The sequence below is a fragment of the Zonotrichia albicollis genome, chromosome 1, assembly GCF_047830755.1.
Source record: "Zonotrichia albicollis isolate bZonAlb1 chromosome 1, bZonAlb1.hap1, whole genome shotgun sequence".
NCBI lineage: Eukaryota > Metazoa > Chordata > Aves > Passeriformes > Passerellidae > Zonotrichia > Zonotrichia albicollis.
The window spans coordinates 128,762,161-128,774,845 of record NC_133819.1 but is presented as its reverse complement, the minus strand read 5'-3'; the positions used below and the strand labels follow the sequence as shown (position 1 = coordinate 128,774,845).

Sequence of the window (12,685 nt, the reverse complement as noted above, 5' to 3'; positions counted from 1 at the left end):
GCACAGCAGCCTTCCTGTGTTCTAACTGGCTTGTTACTGATTTTCAGTTCATTATTGATTTTCTACTCACAGGTGGAGGTGTTAGCAACAGTCTGGTAAAGATGGAGACAAAGGCATTTACTCTGTGGACAAAACCATACTCAAATCCATGAGTTTGGAAGTTAATACTGAATTAACATTTTGGATGCTGAAATTAAACTCTATGTTCAAGGCAAAAAATACAAAAAAATATTACTTAGCTTTGGTTCTGAGCACTAACTAGCATTGATTTCAATAGGTGTTTCTGGCTGTTCAGTGCTTTTGAACGCAGGATGTTCCTCTAAATGGGACTAGTGCAATTCATGGCCTGAAATAGTAATTCCATTCTACTGCTCAGCATCTGATTGCATTGCCTTTCAGAGCAGAGAAAACTGCTGAGGAGAAGGATTTGTGCTGAAGAGAACAGAACAGGGAGACAATTTGTACTTTTTTCAGTGGCCTGAATTTAAATGTTCTCTTGTATGCACAGGAAACATGTCAATGTAAATATTGAGAAAGAAATACGGTATTTCTACTTTTTATCTACTGAATTAGGAAAATACCAACTGAGCCAATACATTTGATAAAGCTTTGCCTTCCAAAGCACTGTAGGTACATATACACACTTATTTTCCCAAAAGGTTGATGCTAAAATTGTTGCTAGGACAAAATTAACTGTAGAGTCTATGCCATGAATATCACAGTACATAGTTTTTTCTCTTATTGGTTTATTTGTGCTCCTTAGCCTTTAAAATGCTATCTAGTTTCCTTGCAAACAAGTTCTTGAAGCTGAAAAGTCTGGAATTAAGCGCAGTGGATTTGCGGCAAGTTTCAAAGAAAAATGTTCCATCCACTTGATGAAGTTATGGAAGATGAGGGGCAAGCATGGAGAAGTAAACCTGTAGCTTTTCAGCTGGGCGGGTTCTGACCAGTGATGGAGTAAGTTCCCAAGTGGGAAGTTGAATTTAGGCACGGCCTAAATTACTGGAGAGATGTCATTGCCATATCAGTTTTCTGGTGTATCAGTAGATTTTACAGAGAATGGAAATTCTTCTGCTAGACATTAATTTCTGCCCAGCTGTATTCTCTCATTTATGGGCATGTGCCCTACTGCTCATACATCTCTGTACCTTTTGCATTATGAAGGAAAAAGAGGAATCACAGTGGAACCTTCTTGCTAGAGAGGATACCATGCAATGTAGGATTGGGTGTGCAAAGTGTGCAAGCAATACTATACATAGAGCTTCTTGGAAAATACCAAACTGAAAATATTGCAGCATGAGTGGTCTAAACTTTTTTTTTTTTTTTTTAATAGCTAGTTCTTATTTGAGTACCTTTTCTTTTTAAGTCCTTTATGTAATACAGAGAAGGATGTTACCTAACCATTTAATTTAGGAAATGAGCCTTTCTAATGTTATGCTTCTGTTTCATAAATTTCAAGATGAAGAAATTTGATCTGACAGTTTACAAGCTGGAAGTGAAGAAGAACAATGGACATGGGCTGTGCCTTATAAGGCTGTCCATGTATTCTCCTTGAAAGGACAGGAAGAAAGACACCATTGCAGAAAAACACAACTGCATTAGTAATGTTTTATAATAGCATAGATGTTAACACCATGGGCTGCATAATGAGATTTGGTTTGTTTTGAAGGTGATCTCAATGATCAGTGCTGTTTCAGTAAAGGCAAATGGTGAAACCTAAGGTCATTGCTGATATCAGTTCCTAAATTTGCATCAACCTTTTAAAAGTATTGAAACACAATATATGTCCCTTACATGCCACTTCTAGAACAAAAATTTAGACTAGGAGTCAGCATGTTTCCAACTGAAACCTTTATTTCAAGATGCAACCAAGAGTCCAAAACTATTAAAATAATCACTGTTATTATTTACTGTTGTTATTTTACTGTTATGGCCTTTGGAACATTAATTTTATTACAGGAGCCAGGAATCAAATAGAAACCTAAATGCCTTCTTTATTTTTTTATGAAGCTTTGCTTTAAAAGACACTTGTCAAAAGGATGGCTCACTCTTACATGATGTTTAATGCAACAGGTTTAGGTGTTGTCAATGATACATTATCTTATGGGGAAAATAACTAAGTTAGTTCTTACTTTTATATTCACTCCTCCTGTAAGTGACAGCTAAATGGGAATAAATTGTCTATCTGTTTCCAATTGTTGCTTTTAGCCACCTGCCTTCAGAACTTCAGGGATGCTTGTGAACAGCCCTGGTGTTGCTTTTCTTCCCTGCCATATTTGTAGTTAAAGTCAATGCAAGAAGTTTTTTATATTTCAAACCTAATTTTCTTCTGGGAAATTAGGAATGTATTCCTCCTTTCAGAGATGACCTTCAGTGTTTCTGTTCTTCCTCTAATCAGAAAAAAAGATGTATTGCAGTTCCCCAGTTTCCAACAGGATTAAAACGCTTTTGTTCTCTAAAACTGCACGGTGTGATTCATGGGGTTGATTAGGCAGAAACCTTTTGCAAAGTTTCTTTAAAGCTGCAGTTCTACAAGCCTGTTATCCCTGATAAAATTTTGTGGTTTGCTATATTCTCACATCTCATGTGTCAGGATGGCTCTAAGAACTATCTAGTGCATTCAGCAACTGCTGGTGAAAATGAAGAGCATGAAAAATAAAATGTGACTTGCAGGAAAGCTGGAGAATTCCTATTTATGTGATTGCCCTGGATGAGTCACTGAAGTAGAAGTGAGATGGCTTGCAATGAGGGAAGGTAACTGCCTCCAAGGGTTTTCATTTCAGTCTGTCCCTGGTATATTTGGTAGGAGGGGCAGGAGATGGGATGAGAGGTAGGGAAAAGCAGATGCCTTCCTTCTCCACAGAGTATCTAGGGGTAAAAAGCCCAAATACTTGATGTGGTTCCTCGGTGAGCCTAACAGTTTTGATGAAGGGAGTTGGCCTGATCAGTGATAATGTGGCATCTTTGACAGTCTCAAGTCAGAGGATAAAGGGAATAGACACTTGCACCTGGAGAAGGAAATGTTCAGCCTTCTCTTTTATTCATTTCAGAGCTGAATTGCTCTGAAATTTTAAATCATGGCAATGATTAAGCAGTCTCCTGAATGAAGCAGTTGTGAAGGCACCAACAACTCTGGAGAGACAAGAGATAAACTCCCATTATGACAGACAGGCCCTGACCTGAGAAAGGCTGACATCAGTGTCATTGCAAGTGGCTGCTGAGAAAGCCACTTGGAAAATGAATTGCTTTAGCCAAGCATTCCTGGCGTTAGAGGAACACCATGGAGAAATGGCTTTTGAATGCTGCTGTCAGTTCTTAATGCAGGTCTTGTTTTGCTGAGATTAGGAATATTTAAAAACAGCTTTTCTTTTTTGTATATGGTGTATTAAAGGGCCCAGTTTCTGAAGCAGGCTTTTTGCTTTAAGACTGCTGGCAGCATCTGACAAAGGTGCTTCTAACTTCATGCTCTGGTATTAAGGCTCTCTCATTGTCTCATAGGCAGGCTAATGGGTAAAATGATTCCAGTTGGTTTATAAAGGCACATCCACATTATAACATTAACAGGGGGGGTACCTTTTGTTTTAAAGCCATTTGTGAGAAAAAAACAACCGAAGCAAAAAATCCCACTAACCGGGCATGATCATACAAGATGGTACCTGCAGGTTGGCGTCTGTGTTTGCCTCCTGGGGGCTCTGGAGAGCCTGGGGTGAAGGAGGAGGGGAGGGGAGAGGGAGAGGAGACTCAGAATGGACCTTCAGGGTGGGCTAAATAGATTTTGAGTTATTATTTGCACTCCTGATTGAAATGTGCAGGTTACTGCATCTGCAGTAGTTTCCCAATATTTTTGCTCTTGGAAACTTTCCAAAATCTGATTGCTTACATTATTCCTTCACCAATGTTTTCTTCTTAAAAAAAATGAAAAATGAAAAAACCTCTTGGAGAGGTAACATAAATAAATAACATAAAAATAGTTATTGAAGCGACTTAGCTCAGTTCTATGAATTTTCTTATCTGTCTTTTCCTTATGTGTGTGTTCCCTTAGTCCTGAAATCATGGGGGTAGTGAAGCAATACGGATGGAGAAGTATTAGAGAAAAACAAGGAGGTTAAGATGGGGGATCTTCAGAGTAGTGCCTTTTGCTTGGTGGGAGCATGAGGAGGAATCAGAAGAGAGCTAAGCATGGAAAACAGGAGACTTGCTGTGGTTTTACAGGGTCATCCAAATCAAAGACAGCATTTACTGTCTGCTGAGCCTACACATCCTGAATCATAGGCCACTTGTATGGATTTGAAGATTTGGAGATGTGAAAATCTGTAGTGAGTTAATATTGTCTGTGTGGAAACCTTTTAGGCATTTAGTATCAGAATAAAGTGAAAAAGGCAGTAAAAGGGAGATCTATGGTACTTGCAATTTTGGAGTTTCTGACAAAACCTGGAAGCAGCAATTTTAATTTTTGGCTTTGTCGCCCCCAGTGAAACACAATTTTATCAATGACTCTTTCTGAGTAGTGATGAGCAACTAAATAATCTGTGTGAGTGGTGAGCTGAAGCACTGATGAATAAACAAGAATGTCAACTGTAAGAAGGTGGCAATAAAGTGCTTCCTGTCAGTCTCTTTTCAGAAGCCTTAAGATGCAAATGGGGGAATGAGTCTCAAAGAACATTCAATCTAGCTCCACTAATGACTAGTGAACAAAATGAGAGTAGAAAGGCAAATTTTCTTTGGACCAACATCCAAATCTACAAATCTAGCCTCAAATACCTACCACCAGTAAAAAGTTTAAAATCTTAATATTTGACTGATGAGGTCATTTACAGTAGAGAACTTTATCGTTAAGCTTTGAAAATGCCTTCCCTGAAAACCTTGGAAGTATTCTTTGTGGGAGAAACAGCCCCTCAGGCTTATGAGGGGTTGTGTGATACATATTGAATGCATGCATGCATGCAAAAGTGTGTCTTGGCATAAAATTGATTTGTGTCATCTCACTCCCTGGAAATCATTCCAAAAGTCACTGAATTTGCTTTGTAATGACTTGAAGATCTCAATTATACATTTAATTGCTTCATGGAAGGCAGTTTGGCAGAAAGGTACAGTGAACGTATGGGTACTTTAAAATGCAAAGGCATTTGGGGTAAAAAGAAGTAAGTAAAGAAAAAAATCATATCAGGTGGCACTGGGAACTATTTGGGAATTCTGCTTTTGAGCTTTTGGTTAGGCTTTTTCCTAGGTATTATAAGTGTAGAACTTGATTAAGAAGTTGTCAAGCCCCTTTTTTTCCCTACATAATCTCTGTTAGGAGCTGCATTTTACAGAAATATGTACTGGTGCTGTAGCAGATTTAGGAGATCAGAGTTACAGTGAAGGAAACCTACAGAAGCACTGATTTGCTGCAGTACAATATTGTCTTACAGCCCTGCTGCATTTCCCCAGTCATTAAAATTCTGCTGCTGCCATTTGAGTAGGGGGAAGACCTGAAATGGTTGAACAAAATGCAGTGAACATTTCTTTGTGTTTATGCTTCTAAAAGATACTAAATATAATTCTGGGAGGGAAGAGTGTTCTTGTGAAATCAAGTTTAGCAGATGCCAGGTTCAGCTAGCATCTGTCCTTATCACGCAAAGTTTATTGGTAAAATTGACTGCTTGTTTCCTGTAGGAAGCATTATGCAGGTAGGGCAGGTTTGTGTTTGTGCCAGCTTGCTGTGCTCAAGAGTCAGCATTGATTTTATAACAGACCAGCTCATCAAAATGCTTGTAGTTTGCTGATCTTGATGAGCAAGCCGGAGTTTTAACTCTTGGCATTCTCCTCAGTGCAAGGTTTTCCTGTGCTGAGAATGGGCAGTGGTGCCTTTTGTCTCCACGTGCTTGTGCAGCTCTCACCTTTGCTCCCAGGACTAGAACCAGATGTAGTTCTGTGCCAAAAAATGTGCACACCTTGGTGTGGGGGACATCTTCAGTAGCTGCTTGCTGGATGAACAGGAACATGATTCTAATTTGGCACTCATTCAGTGAATTCTCTTTTAATGTGCTTTGGGTGTATTTTGAATGGACTCCTTTTCATCCCTTACACCCCTTTCACAGAAAATGTCTTCTTTTGCTTTCCTTCTCTGAAAGTTCACTTCACTTTTATATTGAATCAAATGAGAATTACCAGATCTTTTATTTTCATAGTGACCCATGTTTGTATGCATGAAAAGTCAGAGTGATCGTCGTGAATATTAAGAAATCAATTTTTGTGGATTGTGGAGATTATTTTATGGTTCCTGAGTCAGTATCATTGTCTCTTTTGGTTTTGGGGTTTTTTTGCTGAGACATCTGGAAAATAAATTAGGTCAGTTGACTTTTCCTGATCTGCTTCCAATCACAGTTAGCTTTAAATCCTTTTGATGGGTCCATCTTCCCTTACAAAAGTAAAGACTGATCCAAGTAGGACTCTTGTGTTGCTAGGTTAGGAAAGCATATGCTTTTTTATGTATGCAAGGATTGTTTAGCTTTCTTATTCCAATAAAATTCCATGTTGTAAATTGCTACTGTGTTACCTATTTACTATTTAGCATAAGCAGAATCAGAAGGGTGCCATCAAAATAAATTGTCTTTTTTCTTCCTCATGACCGTGTCTTGAAATGATCTGTGATTATTCTGTTCCTTCTCTACTCTGCCTGTTCTTCTACTTCCCTCCCACACTCCCTTTTTCTTCAAAGTTTTATTGCTCTTTTTTATTTCTAAAGTGTACATATATACAGATATATTATGGGATGGAGATTTTGGTTCCTGATGAGGTTTTTTTCTTTCACATCTTGCAATTGATTTTCACAGAGTAGGATTTCAAATGCAACTGGCCCTATCAGCTTTTCACTAAGTTATATAACTTCTTGATTTTTCAGCACTCTGTAAAGATGAAATGCAGTAGCTGCAGCACAGATGAAGATGTCAGTTCCCATACATAACATACTGTATCTACCCTTTCTCCCCTGTTTGTTACCTGTCATTTTATAGAAGGAAATTACTAATTTCTACCATACTAACATTAAAAGCTTTATATTCTCAGAATGTTTGCATTTTAGTGATTTACTGAGCCTTTTTTTCCCCTGCAGCATATACTGCAGAATAAATGTAATGGAAGGTCAAGGGACTCTGTATTTTGTTCACATAAATTATGAGTACAACAATGTTCTAAATATATATCTTCTGGGCACCCAATTATCTTGGAAAAGCTGTGGGACTGGATCAGCAGGAGGTCACTGTAATGATCACTACTAAGAAAGACACTGGACTGGATTTCTGTCTGATTTTAGGTATCTCCAGATGAATCTTTGTGGTTGCTTTAAAATATTTCTATAAAATACAAACCTGACATTAATCTTACAGCCAGACCGAGTCTGTTAGTTCTGGAGTTAGTTTACCAAAACCAGGCATTTTTCTAGAGGGAATTAGTATTTTAGACAAACTTTGGGAAATATAAGAACTTCCCAATCCAAAGCTTGACTGCGTCTGGGTTTTGCCTTTGTTGGAAAGTTAGGGGTTTTGTGCCTAAATTATTCTGAAAGAGAAAGTCTTGACTTCCTGAAACACTGGAGGTCTGTGCTGAAGCAGTGAGGCTGGAGTATTTATGCTGGCAGGGTTTCAGGGAGAGGACCCTGCCTGGAACATGCAGCTGGAGCTGAGCCATGCATCCAGTACAGCAGGCAGGAGCAGGATGTGCTCAGCGAGGGCAGGTACCAAACAGCACCTCCATCCAGACTGGATGGGCAGGAGTGAGCAATCCTACTGCCTTTTCCCTTTTCTATTCCCTTGAGTTTTGTGTAAAGATTTTAATAGATATGTTCTACCACTAATGTGGTCAGAAGTTACCCCCAAATTTACTGGGGGTACAAATTTACTTACCTGAATGAATTCTGTATATATACAGAAGGCTATTGAAAAGCATGAAGGGAATGGATTCTGGTCTCTTATTTTTATTTTCTGTTGTGTTATATTTAAGAATATAAATTATTTCTCACATTTTTCACATGTGAGGTGAAAGAGCTTTTACCTTTCTGTACCTAAGAGCAATTAGCAAGGCTTAGCCATAATATTTTGATTTCCTAATAGCTCCTTTTCATGGAAGATTAACCAAGGAAAACAACCACACATTGTGAGATTAGTTAAATACATCTTAAAATCCTGCCAATAGTTCCTGAAAAGGAAATGTGATTTACTGATTCACATTTAGACAAAAAGCATCTGATTTATCTAACAGGACTTCTAAAATCTTGACAGTTTTATTGCATGCATCTAAATGCAGCTTCCATGTTTTAGCTTGTATGCTGTTTCCTTACAAATTCTGATCAGGTGGTTGTTTAACACTTCTGCCTTGGAGCTGAGCTCTAGTTAGGAAGCTAAATACACAAATGTTTACAAACTCACTTGCCTCATTTAACATACTGCGGCCTCATTTATCTTCTGGGCTCTGGTTTTGATCCTTTGAAACTGTTTAAATATCTCCTTGGCTTCTTTTTTCACACTGTTAGGCACTAACTCCTCATCTCCTGTATTTCTCTGTTCATCTATCCATTGAGGTTTATGTTTGATCATGGGGATCTTAACCTGGCAATGTCAGCCAGGCACTAGCCTTGAGGTGTTCTTTGTTCTGGACTAGGGAAAAAAACCTTCACTGTGCTTTGATAAACCTCAGTTTAGTGCTTTTTGATTGGATTCTTCTTTCATTAATATAATTTACTGTACCTATGGATTGCCAGTGTCTGGCAGTGGGTGTAGCTGCAGTGCTTATTCTGCTGTCTGGACTTATTGATTTGAAAATTAAAATAAAAAACACTGCAGGGCAGCTGTGTTATACAATCTCTTGTTTCTATGTTTGTCCAACTCTATTCTGTATCATTGTGAGCAGAAAAAAAATAGGAAAAGTTTGTTGCTTGTCACGGGCATAAATCTAAATGGTGGTTCAAGGCAAAGGTCATCCATATCTGCTGGAGAGGACATGTCTTTATTTCAGTATGAAACTAAATTATGGCTTTAGACTGTCCTCTTGAATCTCAGAATGTGCTGCCTGTGAGTCCCACTGCAAAGGGAAGAGGCATGAGTGGTGGTGAGGCCCTTCCCAGCACACATAGCTGCAGCCTGGGCAGCAGCCATTGCTGCCTCTACAGAGGCAGAGGTACTGCCTGGAGTGCTGATTGTCATCCTCTTCCTTCCTCTTCTTCCTTTCTTTGCCCCAGTGGGTCCCCCACCTGCAGCTGAAAGGTTGAGATCCCCAGTCTGTGGATGAAGCTTGGTCACCTCATTTAAACCTGTCGCAATGTCACTGCAGGGTGACACTGCCCTTCTGGGTGTCTCCACTTCTTGCTAGGAGCATGTTCCTTCCTTCTCAATCCACCAAGACTGTGGTGGTAACTGCTTCTAAATGTCAAGCAGCTCCTCTGTAAAGGAAAGAAAGAATAAAATAGTTGTGCTTATTGCAGCGTGCATGCCCAGACGCTGTGGTCCCAATAATCCTCCCCATGCTCCTGGACAGAGACTGCTGTTACTGAAGACACAGCAGCTCAAACACTGCTGACCAGGGGAGCTCATTGAAGCACAGGAACACAGATACAAGATGTGTCCTGAAAATAGTAAGGGAAAAGCTGAGAGGGATCATTTTTCTTTGGTGCTGCACTGAAATGTTTTGCTTTCCAAGATCAGTGCCTTAAGGCAAGGATCTGAACAGGCTTGTATCATCCTGGGCACATTCTTGCCTCTCAGGCAAGAGCAGCATAAACTACTTCATGTTTATTAATGCCATTTCTTACAAGGCTTCTAAATCCTCTACAACATAAAATCAGTATTTTAATATTTAAGTGTTTTTATGGTATAGTGAGTTGGTAGATAACTCCACAGAAGGAGGCAAGCTGTCTGCTCTTGAACTTCAGCATGTGCATGTTTCTACTGAGGCGAGTGGTCTTTGGCAAGCTGTGACCTGCCTCCACACTGGTTCAAGAAATAGAGTTCTGCCAGAGTGGGATGCTGAGAAGAGCCCAGGTACCTTCACCTCCTGCAAGTCAGATCTATCTTTTTGCTGTTGACATTAAAATTGACAGCTGGAGATTTATGTCACATCTGTAGAAAAAGGTTGGGTGGTATCTCTCGATAAGCCATGGGGTGCATTGATGGTCACCTCCTTCCCAGGATGGAGACAGCTGAGCCACCTTGCTGGTGGCCTCAGCATCAGGCAGGGACACAAGGATGCCATGGAATCAGTAGCCCTGTCAGGAAGCTGGGAGAGACTCAGGATTACACAACTGGTTTATTAAAGTCTGAGCAGTAACACACTTCATCATGCTGCTCTCTATTTTAATTTGACTGGCAACATTTGTCAGAAGAAAGTCCAGCTTCTGCAAAAATGCTGACAAACTTGATAACTGCTGTACATTATGTCAAGTTGGGTTTATTAAACACAAAAATTAAAAATGAAGCCTTTGGTCTGTAGATAATAAAATGAACTTGATAACTTGTAAAATACGAGAGTACCTTCCTTTCTTAGGCAATGTCCTTTCCTAATGCTAAACTATTAAAAGTGGTATAGAAACAAGGTATAGATTTTTTTTTTCAGGAAAAGCCTGAAAAATGTCTCCTGGTGTGCTTAAATATTTTTTAAAAGTAGATTTTAGAAAATATACACCTTTTAAAGAATCTTACATGTTTATATAAATCTGAACCGTGTAAGTACTGGAGGACATATTTATTTTTTCTGTGACAGATGTAAGTGGAAAGTCCACCCTGCCTGCTTGAAGTTCAGGGAAGAGGGACACCTGTGTCACCTCCAGCAGCCCACAGCCCTGGCACTGTGCACAGACACAGCCTCCCAGCAGGAGATCTGGTGGTGACAACATTTTCTTTAGTCTAGAAGTGCCTTATTTCCACTAAATGGAAAAAATCCAAACGAATCATAGCATTTTTATTGAAGATGGGTATTTTAAATCAGTGGAAATCTTCTAGCTGTATCTTCAGTGGCTTCTGGCAGCCAGTGATATGCTTTGAACATTGCACATGTAATGCAAGCACATGTCTATGCCTGCTTGAGCCAATTCACTCTCTCTTGGGGATGCTCATGCCCTGGCTCCCACTCCTGCAGCTTCTGTGTCTCCTGTGGCTTCTGCTGCTTGGTGCAGCAGAGCTTCCCCTGCTGCACAGTCCCTCTGCAGCCAAGGGGGGTGTATTATCATCATTGTGGGCTGTGCCTGGAGGGTAAAAACATAAAGAAATACCTTTACAACCTTTATACTAAAGAAAAAAGTTGTTGAAAATGTTCCTCCTACTTGCACAGAACTGAGAAACAAAATAGTTGTGTGGGTTCTCCATTTGTTTTTAAATAAGCAGTATTTCACCACGTATCTGTTCTGAAGTATGTTTCTCCTTTATATATAGATTCTCAGTACAGCCTGTTATTAGTCATCTTATGAAGGGGCATTTCTTACTTCTTAGGATGACAAGAAATGAAAACTTATATGCCCAAGATAGCATTTTCTCAAAAGGTGCCATTAACAGACTTCCCGTTTTCTATTTGTGTCTGGAGGGCCCTTACCAGGGCTCTGGATCTCAGCTCCTGTGCAGCTGTAGTGTCTGAAAGAGCAGAGTGTGGGCTGGCATCCCCACTCAGCCCTCTGGGCCATCCTGGGAGCCCTGGTGGGAGTGCCAGAACCTGCTTGGCCATGTTGAAGACCCTGGGTGAAAAGAGAAAACTGGATGGACTTAATCAGAGTTCAGTACTTAGAGCAGGAGGGTCTCCTGACAGAAGGCAGACAGAAGGATAATTTTGTCTTAATTATAAAATATTCCTGTATATTTGAAGACCTTTATTTCCCATCTAGTATAAGCTAACCTGATTTATGAATAAGAAGTGCAAAAAGAACGAGATAAAAATTTATAAAACCTGTGTGACCAGTATGTGGTGAAACTCCCTCAGGTAAACAGAGTTTAAATTAACATCTTTTCAATGAAGGATGTGGTATATAGATCAAATATTCAAAAAAGCCAAGCATATAATGCTCCTTTTATACTGTCTATATGTTTTCTGCATGTTTCACTAAAATACCAAAATTATACTTGTTATTTAAAATACTTGAATTATACATAAGTTGGAAGGCAAAAATTCAATTCTGCTTTGGCAATGATGATTAAAGATTTCTCATTTTGCCTCGTCTTTAACTTGCCATTGACAAGTTAGGTGTCTCCACAGAGATCTACCTGATATAGTTATATCCTGCAGAACACTCAGAACCAGTTTGTGTTCCTAGCAAGGAGAAATTCTAGATGTTTTAACCTCCTCATAGAGACTTTGCCCAAAGGGCACTTGAGCCTCAGCACAAGGGTAAATCTTGTGGCTCGAGGAAGAAGTTGTTCCATTTGGAAAGGAGCATGAGGAGAGTTTGGATGATTTCTTGTGAGATTCGTGCTTTTGCTGCCCCGGTCTGAGTCCCCTCCTGAGCCCTGTGATCTGTTGGCAGCTCACAGAGCATGGTGCTCACACTCTGCAGCGTGTCTTGATGCCCTCACCAAGGGCTCTCTGGCTTGCTGCACCTCTGGCCCCAGGGCTGGTGTTCAGCTGCCAAGCAGCTCCCTGTGACAAGGCAGAGGCATCAGGAAGCAGCACAGGATGCCCAGCTGCAGGAGGAAGGCCAGACCAAAAGGTCCCCACTTGACTGGAGGCACTG

At 40.0% G+C, this 12,685-nt stretch overlaps 1 protein-coding gene across 10 annotated transcripts in view; it reads left to right on the top strand.

Annotated features, from left to right (window-relative positions):
* OXR1 (oxidation resistance 1) overlaps nucleotides 1–12,685 on the top strand; it is a 262,270-nt gene that overhangs the window by 110,267 nt on the left and 139,318 nt on the right. The gene's annotated exons all lie outside the window — the stretch shown is intronic.